We start from the raw sequence: 22,732 nt of genomic DNA on the forward strand, positions 1-22,732 counted from the left end.
CTGTTATCAACAGATAATGATGACACCGTGGGCAGTTGTCAAAACACTGAGATGTGCTAATGAAATGTAAATCCTTTAATTGTCTAAAACTTCAGCAGCAGGCATAAATCCACAGGCGTTTTCCCAAAGTATATTCAAGGACCACAAGCTGTTGTTAGACAGCCTTTAAGTTTACATGCAGTGTGAGTAAGAGATGTGAAGCGGTTTGGAGTATTTTCCCCAAACTCTTCTACAGAGTGGCGGCTTTTAAAGCAAGTTTTAACAAGTGGCAATCAACATTTTGCTACTACTCAGTACACATACTGAACGTCAGGGGATGCCATATCATCATGTAGTGACGAAAAACACACCCTAGGGTTTGACATATAACCAGTGAATAGATCGACAGAGAGCTAGAGAGAGAGAGAGAGAGAGAGAGAGAGAGAGAGAGAGATATGAGGGGCGAGTGGGGTGTTCTTTGATGGAAGGGTGGATGTATGGATGGAGACTGATGAGTAAGTTGCTGGGTGGTTATATGTATGGATAGAGTGGTAGAACTAGCGACTCGTAAGTAGGTAAACAGACACACACTGACCTGACCGAGGCAGAAAGAGGTCACCTGCAGATGGAGTCCCCTTGTAATCCATAAGCACACACACGCGCGCAAGCTCGCTCACAAACGCTCATTGTATGTCCGCATGTTAAATGGCACATCCAACACTTTTATTTTGACATGTCGGTGAAATAAAATCCTTTTTGCGTGTTTCAGTAGAAACGCGCTATATTATGAGCAATGTGAGAATCCAGCTGTGTTGTCTCTTTAAAGAACAGGTTGTCGTCTCAGCGCGCGCCTAAGGCAGCAACTTTTGCAGGCGATGTCGGTGTTGTTGCCGCGCACAGTCACACACGCCTCCCTCTTTCTTTATAGCTCATCCAACCTCGGAGCATAAATCGCTCAAACTGAAACGGTGAAAGGAAAGTGATTTATTGTACTACAGGGTCTGGATGTTCACGGTTAATAATGGGGTCCATCTAAGGATCGACTCAGAAAATCGAGTTGTAATTGTCTCGGTGTGATCCTTTTAGAATGTATAGTCTATAAAAAGGCACCACCCACCCATCTTCCCCCCACCCAACCCCCGCTCCCGCTCACCACCAAACGTGCACGAGGGCGGTTTACCTGCTTGATGTTCGCCTAATTGAAGTGCCGTCGCTCCCTAAACTAAACGCCGAGAAGGTCGGAAAAGGTCTCAAGCAAAGGGGAATACATTCCAGCAACAGGCTCCTCATAAACACGTAGAAACTTCGCAGACACCCTCGCACACATCAACATTCCCGAGCCCATCAGCAGCCCCTTACCTCTAAAAGTGAAACACATGGAGCAGAACACCAAAATGGGGCCCGGGCACAACGACGACACTCAGCGCGTGCCTCCTTTTCTGGTTCAAAGTAACCAGAAAACCCACACAAAAAAACACAGGAAAGGCAAAAGATGGATGGCTGTGCCGTTTTCCGCTGGTTCTCCTCTTGCTGGGTGATGGAGCGGGTGGGTGTCTATGGCTGGTGGGGTTGTCTCACAGAATCCAGTGGCTGGATGTCTGTTCTTCTGCTGAACATTGGTACCCAGTTGCTGTGGGGTTGTGGTTCGGAGGGATGGGTGCGGGAGGAGGGGTGCTGCTGGCGCGTCTCTCCTGGTGGTGCTTGCAGGGAAGGGCTGGGCAGGGAGGATCTTTCCTGCGCGCCTCAGTTCCAGTCCCAGCGAGGCATGCTGTAAAACAGGAGCGACGAGAGAGAGAGAGAGGGAGAGACGGAGTCCAGGGAGAGGGGAGAGAGAGCGCGCGCCAGAGAGACAGCGTGCAGCAAGCGGAGACTCCGGCAAATGCAGTCGTTAAATACATAGCAAGGCTGACACTGCATGCTAATGGGAGCCCATCACTTGACACGGGGTGCGAGAACTTCAAAGTTTGGTGGCGTGATGAGGGGGGCACGCAGGACCACCAGCCTCTCACATTTTCATCTTTGTTTCAGAAAATGTGCCATTCTGTTCCAAGCACCTCAGAGCGCTAACATTTTCGTCCTCATCTTTCGCAGTCACTACCCTCCACCGCACCTTTTATCCTAAACACACGGTTCTCACACTGTATTTTTATAATGTTTTCTTGGGAGGGGCGCACACATAAAGCGGTCACAGAGCCTGTACGTCGGGGCTGCGAGGCGCCAAATACAGCGACAGAAAGGGCATGTTTCAAATAAGCACCATCTTGTTCGGCTCGTGTTTGGGGACTCGGGTGGGCGAAGAGCAGGGAGGGTCTGGGAGCGGGAAACGAGAGCTGGCGGTCAGCCCCGCACCTGCTGCCACCAGGCTGTCACTCATGGATGCTGCACGCATCATCACTTCTTGTTTGGCCGCGCGCGTCTCATCTCACCCACCATTGAGCTCTTTTTAATACACAGGTACCAACCTGTTGATTTGGTCACGTGCCCGCCATATCTGCCCTAGGATACCGATATGGGGATAGCTATCTCAGTCACCACCCTCTGCAATTACAGCATCCAGGCGCCCAGGGAGCTTAAAAGGCGATCTATTTTTAGATCACAGACGACTCTGGGTGGGTGTCGGAGGGCGACAGGAGAGTTTGGGCCACCCCTGGAAAACAGGGGGGGAAGGGGATGGGACTCGGCTAACATCGGCCCCTCCCACACCTGCCATCGACAGGGCTCCCTTTCATTTCAGCAAGAGCATTGATGCCGGAGCGCAGACAGGTGGCGCCCTCCCCCAAACAGCGCACCTCCCGCTCCTCGACCCTCCAGCGCCGCAGGTGGGGGCACACGGGATCAAGCCTTAGTTTAGATGCGGGTTCAGCGGGGCACGTGACAGGGCTGCGCGGAGACGGGGAGCAACGCCGACTCCCTTCAGCCTCCGCTGACCTCGAGGACGCGCTGCCAGGCTATTTTTAGCCCCTGCCTTTGTGCCGTGTCTCTGGTGTGAAGCCCGATCGAGATCAGCGGAGGCGCAGCAGGTACTCTCTGCTCCACGGGAGCTCCCGTGAACTGAGCAGGTAGAGGCGAGGGGGTGGGATGTGAGGGCACATTAGGGTGTGATGGGCGCAGCGAGTTGGAAGAAGGGCAGAGAAAGCAGGGGAGAGGTGATGGTGGGCTGGGAGGGGGTATTGGGGTGGACACGTAGCAAAGGGCAGGTAGAACAGGAGAGGGATTGGTTTATTTATTTATTTGCAAACGTGATCTTTGGATGTGACACTTAGATGAGGCATTGGTAGGCAGAAGATGAGCATTTGGAGGAGAGAGAAAGATACAGAAAGGCCTGTGGATCATTGAGAAATTCTGTATAAAGGGTTACCACTTTTTTCATCCTTTGCCAACAGCCCGTTGAGCATGATGGCATTTGTTTGGAAAACATGTATGATTGTTTGGAAAACATTTATGATTGTTTTTAAAACATATATTCTAGAAGAAACTCTGGAGTGACCACTCTAGTATATAAGACCCTTATTTTCCCCTTGCAAATTAGAGGAGAATTCCTTCCATGCTGACATGGTCCTGCATGCTAAGGGGCCCATTATGATGGCGGGCGGATTGCCCCCGCCAGCCAGGCGGGGGCAATCCGCCCGCCACCCACTCATGTTTCCCCCCCGCCATATTAGGGCGCCTTGCGGACGGGGCGGAAAAGGAATAATATGGTGGCGGTGTCTATCAGACACCGCCAGTCATATTATCATGTGCATTTTTCAATGCTTTGTTGCTGTTCATATATTGACTGGGGTACAGGAGTGCCTGCTCATGCCCTTTCTCTCTAGTTGTTATTGGATGTCCCTTATTCTCAACCATCAGATGAGGGGGATTGTTTTTCCTTAGGAGTTTGCCAGGCTACATATACGCATAAGTGTATAAAGAAGGCTCTCTTAGACCTACAATACTAGTCAACCATGAATCAAACAGACTCAACTATATCATTCAAACACACATATGCATACACATCCGGAAATAATGGTAATAAAAATATCTTAAAGGTGAACCCCAGAAAGACAGCTGTATATTACAAAAAGATTAAAAAAACTATAAGTTAAAAATACAAATTGGTTTTATTACATAATATACTCAAAATGACATTGCAACATTAAAAACAATCCATTACATGTATTCAAATATAATGACAAGCGCGAGCATCACAGAGCGCGCACTTAGGACCCGGCCCCCCGCCCCCGCCCCTACCTCATCTAGTCCAGGGGCGGCCAGTCAGCCCCAAGGGGCGACCGGCCACTTAGTACTTCCGGGGGGAGGAATGACGAGCTTCCGGTGGGGCAGGGGGCGGAGGCTGGGGACCTATTTAGGTTCCAGGGGCGGGGACCCCAGCCTCTCCTTCCTCTGCGGCACCGGACCAGTTGCGCGTCTCCCTCTCCCCTCCACCACCTTTTTACTTTTAACTTTAAAATTAAGTTATGGCCCTGAGTTGGCGCGGTCGAACAGAGAGTGGTGGCGGGTCCTCGTACCACGCGGCGGCGGAGAGCAGCACCCAGGGGAGAAGTCTACTAACGGGGGAGCGCGATCCTGGACCACGTGGTGGCGAGGAAGTGGCATTGTCCTTCTGGGGGGAATCAGCTCGACAGGTAGGGTGTCGGGGGTGTCGGGGAGCTGTGGGCAGCCGTGGGGACGGTGTGGGGCTGTTTTTGAGAAGCCGTTGTGCTGGTAGCGGCTCCTGTGGCCCACGGCTGCCTGCAGTGTCCCACATCTCTGTTGATGCGCATCGGGCACCGGCATCCTCACTCCCGACCTGGGGGCCCAGAGTTCAGGGGCATCCGGGGTAGCTTGCTGCATTATAGGGGTGACGAGCAATTGCGAGCGTGTATGGGGGGTTGAGCCCGGGACGAGCATGCAGCAGAGCTGAGTTGATGAGTCCAAGCAGGCGGACATTTGGCGGGCACGTTTTGGGAGGGGGTAGGGGCAAGAGGTTTCGACATTCCCTCCCACCTCCCACAATGGGTCAGTATTGAGCCATAGCTCTTGTTTGGCAGTGATTTCCCTGGCACTAGTGGACACCGAGTTTTAAATGCATGGCAGCGATTGGTCCGTGTTTAAGGCGAGGGATACTGGGACAGTGTTGTACCCCCTCTTTTTTGCTGATGGGGCAGCGGTCCTACAGTTTTTTATGCAATATCTTGGCGTATTTGGTGTGTGGGTTATGCTAGTTGCTGACCTAGGGCACAGTGTTGGGGGAGCCGCGTTTGGTCGGGCCTGTTGCTGGCGCCGAGTTGTCTGCTTTTAGCAGGGTGGTTGGTCTGAGCGTTGAATTGTCGATTAGTCTGGGGACATACACCTGAGGTTGCTTGTTTGAGTGGCGTGGGGACGAATGCGGGTATTGGCTAGTTGCAGCTGTGGGTTTCCCGACAATTTTGCAGGCATTCGAGTGCTCGTGGCATCTAGCACTGGCGTGCCTCTACCCTCGAGGGTTGCTTCTGGTGACGTTTTTTCGCCTCGTGAGAAGATTCATTCTTCGGAGAGGTCGAGGAGAGGCTGTGCTTTGGGTCAGACCTCCCAATCGTCGTTAGTGTTGATGTGCGGATTGGGAGGCCAAGGACTGAATGGTCATGGCGGCTGATTTCCTTAACTGATTTGTGTACAGAGAGGTTAAGTGGTGGGAGGCCCCGAAACAGGACCTTGCTTTAAACCTTGGCGGTGGTCTGGAGAGAGAGAGGCAGCAGAGTGCCTGTTTTTGGATCTCAGAATAGTGGCATTTTTGATGGAGACTATTGCCGAACTCAGTTGGCCGAATCTCAAGGCTCCTCTGGAGGTGTTGTAGCATACATTTATCCTTCGAGGTGGAGTCCGGAGTTCGCTCCGTAGCATTGGGTGTGTCAGAATGCACATTTAAACCTCAAGTCACGTAGCTCCTGTGTTTGTGGAAAAGGAGGGAGGAGGTGTGGCACAATTTTGGAGATGGTCGGGCTTGGGCTATGGATCCTTTCCGCCTCGTGACTCGCTTAGAGCTCTTAGAGCCCATGGTAGTTGCCCCCATCCCCCAATACCCATACAGTTTATTGTTATGAATTATTCTGGCACGTGTTTTTTATTAAGCTGCCATTCACACTCCACTTGTAGCCGATGACTGATTACTGTCCAGAGGATTTCGTTTGGGGATGGTTTGTCTGTTGCTGGCTGAGCCTCGTGGGCTTCAGCGTGGAAGGTCTGCAGTGCAGGGGTGCGTGGCAGAGCTAGGGTGTGAGTTATGAATGTTGTGGTCGGGATCGGCCACAAAGGAGGTGCGGTCGTCTGCCAGAGGGTGGGTCCCTCTTGCACACATTAATTTTCAGATTACCATCTCCTTATATAGTCGGTGTTCAAACAAATTGTTGTTGCGGTATTTAGCGTTTTATCGTCCGGATTTGCCTAAACTGTTGGTTGTCTTGCCACCTGTGTTCTTCCTACAAGCTAAGCTTAGTACGGTTGTATTTTGGGAGGTAGGGAGGTCATTTCTCCCCTATCTGGTTGGCTAAAACTGTCTCTCTGTGGTGTACTGACTGTCTTCCATTGGCTCTTGCTGTCTTCACGTCAAGATTTGCCTTTTCCTTCACTATGTATCCTCTTAGGACTCGGCTGTCCCTGGCCGATGTCTTAACATTAGATCTGTCCCTTCATAGAATGGGTACATCTTCAAGGTCTGCCTGCACCTTGGATTGTTATGTCTCTCATTTGACACATCTCTTTGATGGGTGCACCTTTAGGGCCTGTCTGTTCTTTGGGGCGGTATAAGCTTCAAGTGTGCCCATGGGGTATGATTCACCTGGTGAATGTGGGTCCGCAGATCTGTCACGTCTAACTTAATTGGTAATCCTAGGTTTTCACATGCCCCTTTTCATGAATGCGTCTTTGTAGACTGGCACCTACCAGTATGTTCACTGTTGCATTAACACAAGATGGGGGCAGCAGGGTATTATACAAAAGGCCATGAAGGTTCCACCTAGATACTGTATGGAAACAGCATGACTCGCTCTGAAGATCGCCTCAATAGCACGGGGATCTTTGCTTCAGAGCACACGTCCAGTTAAGTTACAACACCATTGTTCTATTGTACTGGTTGCTGGTGTTCCACTTAAAAAAGTCTGTACTAGTGTGGAGGAACACGTTTGGCTATATTGTATTATACCATTGTCTACTGGTATTTCAGTAAAAACAGGTGGTAGTCTGTAGTACACTAGTGTGACAGAGCAGTGGGCTATATTCTGATGGTGTACTGTTATGCCAGTATAACAAGGTAGTTTGCGCGGCGTTAATGAGACGTTTGTACTGTTTTAAAGGAGACAAAGTGTAAAACAGGGTGTAGTTTGCACTGCTTTAATGAGACAAAGTGTAAACTGTGGTACACTATCGGGACCGAGCATTTGGCTGTGTTATACGATGGTCTGATGTTGTACTGGTATTCCAGTAAGGCAAAATGGGGTTGGCACTGCTTTAGTGAGGCAAAGTGTAAAACTGGGCACAGTTTGCTCAGCCTGTTATGGCATGAAGCGCAATACAGGGTGTAGTTTGCTTTAATGGGAGAACGTCTAAAAAACAGGGGGTAGTCTGCACTGCACCATTGTAGCAGATGGCCTTAGACTGTATTAGATTACACCATGGTCCGCGGCTCTGTAGGAATTTCAGTAAGTAACAGGGGGCGATAGAGAGCAGTTGACTACACTAAGTTATACGATCGTCTGCTTTTGTACTACTAATATTCATGTAAAGCAGGGTGTAGCCGGTGGTGGGCCAGTCTGACAGAGGGCGCATGACTATATGGTTTAATATGATGGTCCGCTGTTGTACAGGTATTCCTGAGCAATTGGCGGTTGCTAGCCAGCTACCGGGCACAAGTCGTTGGTGCACACTGGTAGAGGGCACCGACCCAGGATGCTTGGAAGTGGGGCGGAGGCCCACCCATCTCAGAGGGGCGTCCCACAGGATATGAGGATCGTATTAGTGTTGTGAGTGGGATACAAGACTTCCTTCATTCTAAACCAGTGGTACAGAGCTGGTTAATCGCATAGAGAATCCTGGGATAGACTCTGGGATAGACTCTGGGCAGAGAATTATTAAATGTAGGCCACTCCTCACTTAGTCCTTCCCTCGTACTAGACGTAGGTACATCAGGGTAGGTGTATTTTCGAAGGCACCAGTTGAGCATTTTTAGCCATCTTCTATCATGGGATATGTCTTATACGTTTTAATCAATATATGGCTTTGATACTATATCAGGCTGTATAATACTGTTCGTATTTTATACGATGTACTTTATAACCAGTATGACGATGGTAGCAGTACATTCCTTATGCTTGAGTTACGCAAGATAGTTCCAGCCGTCAGGGGGCCCTGATTGCCCTGAGTCCGCCTTGCGTACTCCCTAGGCCAGCACTGAGGGGGGAGACGGTAAGCTCTCCGCTGGAAATATGGCCCCGGCTGGGGAGGCTAGGGCGACAGGTTACAAGCCTCCTGGGTCCCTGGTCAGCCTGGTGGTCAGAGGGGGGTGGGCCCCTGGAGAGGGCGGACAAGGATCAGAGGTTTGGGGCCCACTCCTCGTGTGCGCAGGTGGGTCGCACCTTGCGTGGATGCTCTGCATGGAAGATGTGAGCTGGAGGGCCCCTTAGTGCTGGAGGATTAGAATCAGGCTGAAGAAGATCTGGAAAGTCAATAATAAAATTGTGTTGATAACTGTAAATAATGAATTTGAAATGCCTTGTCATGTTTATGAAATGTCAAATATTAAACAGGGAGTACAAATACGAAACCGGACGCCCCACTCTCCTCATAACGGGCGCCGCGGAAGGACGAATAGGTCCAAGGAGGAACCAGACCGAAATACTCGTGAGTAAATCTGATCCACTGCTGCTACATACAGGGTAAGCCACGACCTTTTTTTCCCCAACAGGTTGGAGAGATGTTGAACTATCTTTTATTTCATTAGGGTCTCTTTCTCTGCCAGGCGACCCATGAAGCTTTTTACAAGACAAAACAGAGTGAGGACCCAGTATTATACTTACCTGTACCTCACCTTGTAAATACGCTTTTTTAGCCCACCACCAAAACACTATCGGTTTTGTTAAAACCCTCACCAGCCTCATGCACGTGCCATGAGCTCACCATAGCCGATTATAGGTCGAACACCACCTTATAAGTCGGCATCTTGTGGTACAACACTATACCATACTGAAATGACTCTACCTTGTACGTCCTGTCTTTGTCCTATGTGTTATATGTAGTCAAGCTTGAGGGAATCCCCTCTAAACAGCTATAGCGCCTTAGCGTGCGCCACACATAACCAAAAGACCACATAACCACTTAAAATTAAGTTTATTTTGCACTTTTCACATACTAAAAGGTCCTGAGGAAAGCCAGCTTAAAACTAACAAGGCACTGGCTGAAACATGTAGACCGCACTAGACGCTGGAGGTCATAATAAGCACTCCATCTCGTCTTCTTGCCTTTTTATCCGCTAGCAGAGGCCCAGTTCATTAAAGATAAGCAACCCTCGGGTGCTGGGACCGCCTGCATAGCTTTTAATCAACTTCACTTCTCTCACCCTTTTCACCGCACACTCAGCAACATACCAGCTCCGCAGTCTCCTGGCGTTGAAGCACACCCGGGGCACATTCGGTGCCACTGTGGTGGGCCCGATGATGAAGCATGCCACCGACTAGGTCGGTGGGTGAGGGCTTTGTGAGGAAAACAACGTTTTTCCTTATCCTTTGTTGCTACACGACGTACCTACCTGAGTCTCCTATATCCTTATTAAAACTAGCTAGTCCTTATTGATATATGCAAATATTAAACAAGGCCATTTTACCCCCGCGCAAATCTCTGTCGATGATTTTAATGTGGGTTGTCAGGCTATCAGGAGGGAGCGGGGAGCATGCTGGGGGATCCGGGTCCTAAGCTACCAGGAGAGACATGACAAATGTGAAAAAATAAATTCATCTAAATCGGTTCTTTCCAACAGATGGAGGAGACACGAACAGACAACGTGACGTGACCTGCCATTACGGACTTTTAACTTTGTGTACTATTCCTCAATATATAGAACGGACACTATATATTAGTCCTTAGTCCCTCTTGATAATCCCATCTATGAATCCCTAGAGGATTCATATTGATCAGCAATGTAAAATAACGGTGGATCTGACAGACCTCGTTTTATTTTAAAGTATTGGAAGGAGTGACTAGATTCTCCTTCATACCCGATCAGGGGTTTATCAAATTCTAAATCGATTTGGAGAGAGACAAGTATTTATGTCCTGAAGAAGGTGGCATCTTAATAATTTATTACCAATGAAACCCATCAACAGACTCAACTATATAATTCAAACACACATATGCATACACATCCGGAAATAATGGTAATAAAAATATCTTAAAGGTGAACCCCAGAAAGACAGTTGTATATTACAAAAAGATTTAAAAAAAAATATGAATTAAAAATACAAAGTGGTTTTATTACATAGTATACTCAAAATGGCATTGAAACATTAAAAACAATCCATTACATGTATTCAAATATAGAGCTACCAGGAGAGACATGACAAATGTGAAAAAATAAATTCATCTAAATCGGTTCTTTCCAACAGGTGGAGGAGACGCGAACAGACAACGTGACGTGACCTGCCATTACGGACTTTTAACATTGTGTACTATTCCTGAATATATAGAACGGACACTATATATTAGTCCTTAGTCCCTCTTGATATTCCCATCTATGAATCCCTAGAGGATTCATATTGATCAGCAATGTAAAATAACGGTGGATCTGACGGACCTCGTTTTATTTTAAAGTATTGGAAGGAGTGACTAGATTCTCCTTCATACCCGATCAGGGGTTTATCAAATTTTAAATCGATTTGGAGAGAGACATTTATGTCCTGAAGAAGGTGGCATCTTAATAATTTATTACCAATGAAACGCATCAACTGACTCAACTATATAATTCAAACACACATATGCATACACATCTGGAAATAATGGTAATAAAAATATCTTAAAGGTGAACCCCAGAAAGACAGCTGTATATTACAAAAAGAAAAAAACTATGAATTAAAAATACAAATTGGTTTTATTACATAGTATACTCAAAATGACATTGAAACATTAACAACAATCCATTACATGTATTCAAATATAAAGCTACCAGGAGAGACATGACAAATGTAAAAAAATAAATTCATCTAAATCGGTTCTTTCCAACAGGTGGAGGAGACACGAACAGACAACGTGACGTGACCTGCCATTACGGACTTTTAACTTTGTGTACTATTCCTGAATATATAGAACGGACACTATATATTAGTCCTTAGTCCCTCTTGATAATCCCATCTATGAATCCCTAGAGGATTCATATTGATCAGCAATGTAAAATAACAGTGGATCTGACGGACCTCATTTTATTTTAAAGTATTGGAAGGAGTGACTAGATTCTCCTTCATACCCGATCAGGGGTTTATCAAATTTGAAATCGATTTGGAGAGAGACAAGTATTTATGTCCTGAAGAAGGTGGCATCTTAATAATTTATTACCAATGAAACGCATCAACGCCAATTTCCTTCTTGGTTACTTCCAGGAACTACCTCATGTCTATCAAAGATCATGTTCTAAAAGACTGATGGTGTCTATGATTTGATTCCTGTTGGAAAGTACCAATATGGATGAATTTATTTTTTCACATTTGTTGTGTCTCTCCTGGTAGCTTTTATATTTGAATACATGTATTTGATTGTTTTTAATGTTTCAATGTCATTTTGAGTATACTATGTAATAAACCCAATATGTGTTTTTAATTTATAGTTTAAAAAAAAATCTTTTTGTAATATACAGCTGTCTTTCTGGGGTTCACCTTTAAGGTATTTTTATTACCATTATTTCTGGATGTGTATGCATATGTGTGTTTGATTTATATAGTTGTGTCTGTTTGATTCATGGTTGACTAGTATTGTAGGTCCAAGAGTGCCTTCTTTTTACAATTATTTGTGGTACCCTGTCTCTTGGCCAGTGGGGTCGCTCCCTTTTCTTATACATACATATACAGATCTAGGCTAGGTACATTTAGGCAAAATACTTAGAGCGCATATTTTAGGAATATGCAAGTGCTACTGTTTTTATCTGAACTGCTTATGTTCATCTTATTAGCACTATGGTAGAAATGTGTCTACTATTTACTGTATTGGTACTTGCAATCTCTTTTGTATGCGTATGTCTCCTGATTGTCGCAGCAAATATGTTTTACACAAGACTGACTCTGGACCAATAAATACTTATTGAAATATCATAATCGTCATCCTGTGTAATTTCTGAGAATAAGCAAGTATGAGTGACTGAGCGAAAAGTACTTTACTGTTTTCCACGATCCCTGAGGAATCAGGGTTGTCTCGTTCAGTGGTTGCCAGAAACTACCTACACCACTGTAAGATACAGGGGGGTGGTAGTGGCACTGTAGAGCTAGCTGGTCTAATGGCTGACATATCCTCTGAGGGTGTCCGGAAGAGATTGGGACACCAAGCCCTCAGTTTAGGTCATCCGAAGCACACTGGTCCTGTGGATTCATAGGAACTACTTGACATGTCGCCCAATATTGGTTTGGTTCTTATATGAACGGTGAAAATCTGAATACTTTAGTCATGCTTACTCAGAAAACCCTACACATACTTTTGCAGAGATGTCTGAGGTGGGAAGGGAAACCCGCCTCAACCTAGCAGATATACTCTGTGTATTGGCTGAAGGTTTAACAAGCTTGAAAGGGTAGAAAGTTCCCACATTGTGCAGAAACTTTAAAATTTCTAAAAAACATTTGTTCTTCTCTATTTGAAAATTACTGAGGCCATGAGCAGTAGTTTAGGGAATGGGAGAGAAGAGCTTGCTAACACTCTCAACATTACAGAGAACTGTAGAAATGCAGTAACTATTAAATTGATAGAACACGGTGAACCCGCAATAGGTCAATCAATCAGTCATTTGTTAAGCGCACTACATACCCTTGAGGGTCTCAAGGCGCTGAGGGGGAGGTGGGGGCCGCTACTGTTACTTTCGTGATTGAGGCACACAAGGTGTTCGGATCAGAGGTATTCTATTCTTAGGTTCAGTTCCCACCTGCAGATCCACAGAATAAATTGTTCCACACATACATTGTGGTTGAACCACCAGATGAATGCATTCCATACAAAGACATTGAAGTCCCCTTAACTTATCAGCAACACAGGAACTAGTTGAAAGGCACCTTTCCACACACAACATTTGTTGTGAGACTCAGTCCACTCAGCATAGAAGGAGTGACCTGGCCGGTCTTAGCGACATACACTCCATATCCCGAAATAGATACACTACCAATAGATGAAGTCCGCACAATATACAAAGACATAGTCAGGCCATTCAGACACATTGTTCAGTTTGTCATGCAAACAATAACAGTCCAAGCTGTGATAAATGCTCCAGTCGGTCTATATCAGACCACACCTACAATTAACCAACAGACACTGAAATCAGTAATAGGGACAATACCTTCCCTAGAACTAGTTTAAAGGCACCTTTCCACACACAACATTTGTTGTGAGACTCAGTCCACTCAGCATAGAAGGAGTGACCTGGCCGGGCTTACCGACATACACTCCATATCCCGAAATAGATACACTACCAATAGATGAAGTCCGTACAATATACAAAGACATAGTCAGGCCATTCAGACACATTGTCATGCAAACAATAACAGTCCAACCTGTGAGAAATGCTCCAGTCGGTCTATATCAGACCACACCTACAATTAACCAACAGACACTGAAATCAGTAATAGGGACAATACCTTCAAAATGGAAGCAAATTCCATTCTGGATAGCACAAAAAATTGCACAGCCAGAAGCAGTATTTCCCCATACGGGTCCACAGGAAAAACATAGAATGCTAACCCTTTGCTTGCCAATGGGGATGGTTTCTTCAATTGAAGATTGGACCACATAGGGAACAATCTTTGCTGCCGTTTACATCAGACTACACGGTACCCCTTCCATAGCAGTCATTCTAGAGGTATTGAAACAGATAGAGAGTGAGTACAGGGCAGGACCTTCTCTGGACTTGGGGATGAAACTGATGGATAATGTTGCCCAATTCTCCGCAATTATGCTGAGCAACATAAACGGGGAGGCAGCAGCAGTGGCTAAACACCACAGCCAAGGGGAAATAGCTCCTTTAAATAAAGTGACAATTACCAAAAATTATCAAAGAAACCTATTATCTCTACCTATTAGGTAGAGATAGTTTGTGAGCCAAACTAGGAAAGCCACAAATGGCAGATAGTCCAGACAAGGACAACTCTAAGCAAGCACCGGCTTCTTCTAAAAAGAAATAGGAGAACAGAAACTTTAAAAGAACAATACAAAAAATAATTCAAGATCAAGCGGTGGGTCTCCCGAATGGTAGTCCTCTGAAAAGAGGTATAACCTTAGGAATCGTGATAACATTAGGAAACCTGACCGGTATCAGGACACTGATACACGTTCTTTTCATTCCTTTCAGGGTTCATCATAAAACTTAGCGAGGGAAAGGTGATCAGGACAAAAGACTGAAGATCGACCAAAGACAAAAAGGGAAAAACATTGTACTTCAGATTCTATTATCAAACAGGAAGAACAACCTAAAACGAAACCTCAACTCAAAAAGAAGAAAGTAGCTGGCTTAAAAATTAGATATGCCCAGGTTACTGAGGACTCAGCTTCTGAATGGGGAATGGGTTCTGACGATGCTAGACAGTGCGGCAGAAGTAACAATAGCTCGCCAGAACCTGAAGGATTTTCTGGTGACAGCAGTATTGAATGAAAGCATCACAGTGGAAACACCTGATACAAGAGTTAGTGTCACGCATCGATTACATGAAATTACACTACAACTAGAGGGGACATCTTTAGAAAAGTAAAAGGTCTGTTTTGGGAGAACTTAACATATGGATATGACATCTTGTTAGCAGAAAAAGATTGGCCACCTGAATTTGTGATTGATTGGCCAAAAGTGGAAAGCATCATTTTGCCTGCTTTCTCCGACCTCATTCCAGAATCTTTAAAACATTCATATGTGCAGAAGTGGGCTCTAGCGCTAGCTCCGGCATTATACCGCAACCATGTAGGGTGGGAAGTGGAGTCCACCAACCACGAAATCCCATTAAAATCTACTCCAAGTCCACGGAGACAGTATCCTACTAAAAATGATGCAAAAAGACAGGTCAAAGAAATCTTTGACCAACTTGAATACCAAGGTGTAATTGAGACTTGCACCTCCCCGATAAACAATCCTTAGTTTCCTGTAATGAAACTTGACAATGCATATCGTCTAGTTTTAGATTACCGACATTTAAACACATGCACACGAACATCTGCAGTTCAAAATGCACATAGTGCTGCATTAATGAGTAACATTATGCGGAAGAAATACAAAAAGGACATTAGGTATCTAGAATGGATTCTTCTGCCAAAATATAGCTCAAGACAGCAGATATTTGACTGCATATTCTGTCCTAGGCACTCAGCCGAATTTTTGTCATTTGCCCCAGGGGTATAAGAACATCTCGGGGCTATTCTCAACAAGAGTGTCAGATATATTACAAATATGAGATGAGGAGGCTGTGTCTTATGTAGATGACTAGATGACATCTGTCTGAAAGACTCTGAATTACTTGAACAATTGACCAGGGTGAACAACATAATTGTCAGATTCGCCATTTTGGGCTCCAAATGTAATTTAGAAAAAAATCCAAAATTGCCCATATCAATGTCTTATTTTTGGGATATGAGTTATCAATTGAAGGTAAGAGCCTGTCAGCCAACTTTTTAGAAAGTTGTGCGCTGCTCCAACCTCTAAAGACTTTCAAAGGTTTGCAGTCCATTTTATGATTTCAAATTTTTGGCAGAACATACATTCAAGCTTGCACAGAAAGAGTAAAAGCTTTCTACGACTTAATCAGACCTGATTTCACAGCATATCAGTGGACACAGGAACAAACAGATCTACTGCTCTCAGTTCAGGTATCCAAACATTTGCACACATATGTGAATTTAAAAAACGTGGTAATCCGAGTGGTCCCGGGTTTATCAAGATATAATTACATTACTTTCAATGAAGGCGAGACAGTTCCAATTGCATACAAGTCACATTTATACACAAATGCTGAAATGCGATTTGTGGCAACTGAAAAAATATTGACTGCGCTACAGACTGCTGTAGTGAGAGAAAGAGCTCTAGCACAGGGGAAATGCATTATCATTGTAACTCCTGTAAAAACTTTAAAAGCTGTTTTCAAAGCAAGCATTCCAAATGCGAAATCACTGCATGCGCGATGGATACAATGGGCTAATTCTTCCACTGCAACAGATCTAGATTACAAGTACGATTCTACAATAAAAACACAAGAGTTCCTGCCGTACAAACAAGAATACCTTCTCCTGAATGAAATCTTGCCTCTAGAAAAATATGAATACATCATTTATACTGATGGTTTTGCTCAGCCTGCCATAGGAAGTAAACAACAGTATAGCACAGCATGTGCTATAGTGAAAGGACGTCTGTGGGAGGGAGTTTCCATCCCAGCAATACAACTACACAATCTCTAGGAGATTGTACAGCACAACTGGCAAAGCTAAAAGCCCTGATACTGACACTACAATATACGGTCTTACAATGACTATCTTCATTGTTGGGTCAGATTGGGTTTAGAGGTTCCAAGGGTTGCACAGGTAAACATAACTTGTTATGGAAACAAGTGGCAAAGCTGAAAGCATGCCTGTCACGGGCTCAGGTTATACACAACTTAAGTAATCAGCGTGTTGGTATACACGTTGAAGGGAATTCACTGGCAGATAAAGCCACAACGGCGACAGTGTGCACTGTTGCTGTTGCTGCAATCACTCGTTCTAGCACGAGGATCGACGCAGACATACTGATAGCTGTCAACACCTCAAAGAACAGCTCTGCTGTTCCAAAAGGCTTTCCACTCAAATATTCCTATAAATTAGATCCGCAAAATACTCTGTATGCTCAAATTCCAGGAGTGGGGGATAGAGTTATACCAAACATGGATTGCAGATTAGGTTTAACTCTAGCTGCGCATGAGGGTCTGGGCTTAGCACATGCAGGAGGCACTGCTATAATTTCATTACTAAAGCGTCGATTCTGGTGGCCAAGTTTGTCTAAACAAACAAAGGCTTATGTCTTAAAGTGCGACATCTGCCAGCAGATGAATGGTTCCACCACAGCACGGCCACCACAAACACCATTACTCATTTCAGATAGACCTCTCGCACATGTCTATTTGGATCACTTCGGTCCCTTAAATTCACACAAGGCTTACAAGTACATCTTGGTGGCAGTGGATTCATGTTTTAGATTGCTATGGGTTTGGCCTCAGCGCTCAGCTGACGCTCAAACTGTTATAAAGGATATGCGAGTCTGCATCGGTACATACACAATTGGCACGTTTCTTTATGACTGTGGCCCTGCGTTTAGCTCACAGGCTTACAAGGAAGGTATGGGCATGGCCTTACGGTACTCCCTCCCCTACCACCCCAAGGGACATTCGGTGGTGAAAAGGAAAAACCGGGACCTATAGCAATCCTTTACAGCAAGGGTATGAGGTGTGGGCGGTAGTTGGGTCAATCACCTATATGGGGTCCAGAGGGCACTAAACAATATTCCAAGAAATTCCTTGGGAGGACGTAACCCTATGATAGCCTGTTTGGGACAAGAATGTGGGTACCTGGCCTCAATTGTGCCAGCACAGTGGCAGATGTAAAACCATTTGAATTGAATGATCGTTTGGCTGATTTACTGGAACTTAATGAATTTACAAAGCAACGTCCAAGTAAAACGCACCGCCACTGGGGAAGTGAAAACGGTTCCGGCAAGACCTGTCTGGGTCCCAAAAATTGGGGACCTGGTCAGAGAAAAGATCGTGGACAAGAAGGTGTTTGGGCCATCCTACAGAACACCTGTACCTGTCCTGGCAGTTCAAGGCACAAGAACAGTACTTCTTCCACCTCTTGTAGGCAAAAAAGAACAAAGATGTGTCTCCATTGATCTGATCGAACCACACTATATGGCCTATCCTCAACAGTGGGAAGCGTGCAATTCTGGATAGCCGCAGATCTCCTCTCGCTACTATACAGGAAGTTCAGATGGAAAGACTAATAATGTTTCAAGACTCCTCTGCGCAAGATACCAGAGTAGAAAATAATGCAGTGCGAATTACACCTGTTGAAACTGAACAACAACCAACTGCAACTGAAACGCAAATTACAATGTGGCCCAATAATGAAATTTACATCAATGTGCCTTCATAAGAAGCAACTGCCAGTTCTACAAACACTAATCCCAAATATAGACCAAGCTGCATTTGGCTACTTCATCAACTTCGATGGCTTTTCTTCAGATCCAGGTGAACCTGAGCAAATGCCACCTATCTCCAAAAAAGAACAATTTCGACAATTCTATCTCTGGCTGTAAAAGAGTGACTTACTTGATGCCCCCTTGGTGGCATCTTTGGTTTGCATTAAGGGTCCTGTTCCTGTTAATTTGGATTGGTATAATAACTGTCTTTCTCCTACTACTGAATGAACATTACCTCCCTCAACGCTCTGCAGCACAACATGTGAACTTGGTCCTGAAACCACATACATCATCACACCTGAACAGAGAGACCTGTCCCTAGTAAACAATACAACATTTCCAGTACCGGATGGTATAGCATGGGATAGGGTTTAATATGATGTATTTGGTCCTACTAAACATTTGAAAATTCTACATGTATTTAAAATTTCATTGAATGATTTCTTGACCCTGAGTACACTCTCTTATAATTGGGACATTGAGACTATCAATACTATCCTCTCAGATTTACAACAATCTGCTGCATTTTCTTACATGGGATTGTATGAAGATACACCTGACTTCGACAGTAGTATTGTTACCAGCACGTGTCCCACCCACTGTTAACACTTACCATCAATGGGAACATTGCCAGACACCACCGAAAGTTAGTTCTGCCACATTCACACAGAAATGTGTGTACTTTTCAGGGTTCAATACATCAGACCCAATATCATACTATTATAAGCTTCCACAAACAAATGCAACTGTGAAGAAAATTATGCTGACAGATATCACGCATATATATTCAGCAACTTTTATCTCCCAATTGTTAATACAAGGTTTCAACTATTGAAGAGACACAATAGACACAAAATCTATCTGGGGGACAAAAGAAAGGCAAATTGAGGGATCTGAGGCTTAAATTAGAGCTTGCCTCATACCATTACAGATAATTTTTCTGAACGGAACTGGGCAACAAACTACCTGCTATGGGTTTGCAAAAATAAAAGAACTGAAAACACTACACATCCTCTTTTCAATACCTATTGAAGGTTTATTAAATAACACACTGATAAGTGAGGAGATGCTGGCTGCAATGATACAGAATGGTACATACAATTCATCAGCTCCCAATTGGAAGGGGTGGTTGGTTTGGCATATCAACACAAATAGGTATCAAGCAAGATTCAAGGGGGGGAGGGTTTAGTATCCATAGGCCTGACCCACGCTATGAACACAGAGATGACCCAGGGTAGTGACTTCTTATAATGTTGTGAAGTCATATCTAGAATGGCTAAAAACCTCAACACTAGTACAGGTGAAAAAACACTTGTCCCTTCTAGCTGACAACATGGATCTTAGGGATTTCTTGCTAGGTCCCAAGAAACCATGTAAAAAACGCTTCTTATATGTCATCTACAATGAAATGTGGAAAGTCTCCCAACGGGATGCTGCTGAGAGATTAAATGAGATTGATAGAATTATCCTATAAAAGGCATTGGCAGGGGTAGACAATGGTATGACCACACTTTCTTCACGTTTATTCACTGGGCAACATTGTGTCCTCAGCAATCGACATAATGGAACAAGATTTTCCTATTCTACAACATGGGCAATCTCAATTGCGCTCCATTTACTTTTGAGCTGGATGCTACAGTAATTGCGTTCTGGCCATGTGCCTTGGGGGTATATTAATGGGTCACATTTGTTTTCGGTTTATAATCTGGCCGACAGACAAATGACCAATGCATGCAGAGCTGTAAAGTACACCATGCTGCTCTTTGAAAAATTAGAAGAGTTACCTTTTATAGTAGCAGAGTCACCATCTACAGAATGGTTACTTCATGGCTCTGTCATGCTACTAATCACGACATTCCAGTTACAATACTACCTTATATACATCCAAGCAGGCAGGTATGAAGTGTTGGGTCAAGGGTACATACAGGAAACCTGGAAATTACCATACAGATCGAGGTGTAGAAATAAGGACACTGAAGTTTTCTTACGTGGAACCGACTGTAAGAAGGCTTTAAGTGGATCTTTAGTGTGTAAGGATGTCTCGCTTCACGGAGCGTGTAATGCTTCGAAGGCAAACTTATCTTGCTACTTGAACGGCTCCCCAGCTGCAGTGATTCGTCCGGTTTTCGCGTTGCTCTCAAATGGGAGTTATTTAATGTTGAATGATCAAGGCTGTTGCTGGATGGCGGCAGGCACCACATATCTAGTCACAGTAAATATCAGGGTTGTTTGTTGTAAGCAAATATTGTTTCCCCCTGCTCACAAAGTTAGGGAGGCATCACTGTGGCCTTCATTGAATGTTTCCAGTATAAGGTTTGATTCGCTGAGCAGACTGAAAGCCATGTTGTTTTAACAAAATGTGGCCTTAACTTCAGCACAAGAGACTTTTTTGATCTCCAGGTTGCATGGTCTTCAGCAGAGATACAAACCCTGGTCCGTACGAACTTCCCGATTCATTTCGGAGAAATGGTTCATCATATCTTTAACATAGCTGATAAGAATGGGACTGTACACTTATTTAAGAGTCTTGGATCAGGTCTCTTAACCACCTTTCAGACCATCTTTGGAGTAATTCCAGCTTTCAAAAAACTCCGTACTTGGAAGCGTTTTGGAGGACTTCCTTTGGTCCTGCTATCAGTGGCGGGCATCCTGATTTTAATCCTATTGATTCGCAATGGACATCTCAATCCCTCAATACATTGAGAGAACACTGTTAGAACGACATTGCCGTAAGCGCATAGTGTTCTACCTGACTACGCCTTGGCTTCGAGAGCTGAGCGAGCATTGTTTCGTGTTTTTCAGACCAGTCTGGCTAGACTGTGTCCTGCATGTGTTCTGCTGCCTCTTCTGCGGATTCCGATGGGTGTTGGACATGTGTCTTACACTTCCATCGGTTGCACCGCTGGACATAGAAGTGCTCCTGGAGCCCTTGCAGGCCCTCATGTACAGTAGTGCACAGCATATTCCCATGTTGATGGCGGCATTTCTAGAGCCTCCAAGGTAGGCTTCAGCTACTGTTGGAAGCGAAATCGACTCTGCTCCAAAGGTACAGGCATAGGCTCCAGGCATGTAGGCATCTAATTCTTCCCCGGCGGATGCTGTGGGAACCAGAGATGACCATCTTTGCTCACTCGACATGATATTGGAAATGGTGGAGGGATTGTCACCTGAAGAAACTATGTTCAGTGATGTTGAGTCTTCAGCATAGAATTCATAAACAATCTGGCCTTTCCAGTGTTGGGAACTATTTGCCATTTTTCAAACATTTACCAAATTGAAGGACGAAACTGAGTTTGTTTTATTTTTCCTTCTCTGCTCTCATTGTGCATAGTGGCTTTCAAGGTGCTCAGTGTAATAATAACCACATATGCAAGTTTAGGGGACCTTTTTGAACACTTTTTAGGGAAAAATGACTTTTCTATTATTAAAATATTTTCAGGTTTTTAAAGTGCTTTTAGTATTTTTATTGTACATGATTTTTATGCTTTTTAATGGCCTTAGCTTTATGATTATCTAGCTGACCCTGTTGACCTTTTGACGAGGAGTGGGTGTCATCATGTCTGTTGGAAATGGCCCTTTTTGCAGGGTTATCCACAAAACTTTTTGCTTCTTCCTCCTTTATGTTTCCTGACCTGTGGTTGTTGGCAATATGATTATGGGCACTTTACCACTGCTAATCAGTGCTAAAGTGCATATGCTCTTTGTGTAAATTGTTATTGTAATTGGTTTTCCATGATTGACATATTTGTATCACCAAGAAGTCCATAGTAAAGTGCACGGAGTGTGCCAGGGCTGGTGATTCAACTGCTACTAGTGGGTCTGCAGCACTGATTGTGCCACCCACATGAGTAGCCCTAAAATGGTGTCTCAGGCCTGCCACCGCAGTGCCTGTGTGCAGTCTGTGGACTGCCATGTCAACCTGGCCAGTGTCCCCATTGACCAGGCCTAACCCTTCCCTTTCTGTACACATTGAACACCCCTATGGAAGGCCCAAGGTACCCCCCTGGGCAGGGTGCAGTGTATGTGAAAGGTAGAGCATGTACTAGTGCAGGTGACATGCTCTGGTAGTGAATTACAGCAATTTTTGTTTTTCACTATTGTAAGGCTATCTTGCCCGTAGGCTATAATGGGGAATGCTGTGTACAGTAGTTACCTGCATATCTTCCCACAGGAGCAAGATAGGACATATACGTCTGGTATCCCTGAACTCAGAATTTAATAACACATCTTTTAGGAAAGGTGTTTTTTAAATCCTGTGTTTGAGAACAGCACTTTTTAGAAAGTGTCTGTTCTCTTGTCTGACCTTTCTGTGTGCTTTGGCTGTTTGTGAATTGACTGTCTGGTTTGTGAGTGACAGGGCTG

Source organism: Lissotriton helveticus, chromosome 5_1 (assembly GCF_964261635.1).
Source record: "Lissotriton helveticus chromosome 5_1, aLisHel1.1, whole genome shotgun sequence".
NCBI classification, from domain to species: Eukaryota; Metazoa; Chordata; class Amphibia; order Caudata; family Salamandridae; genus Lissotriton; species Lissotriton helveticus.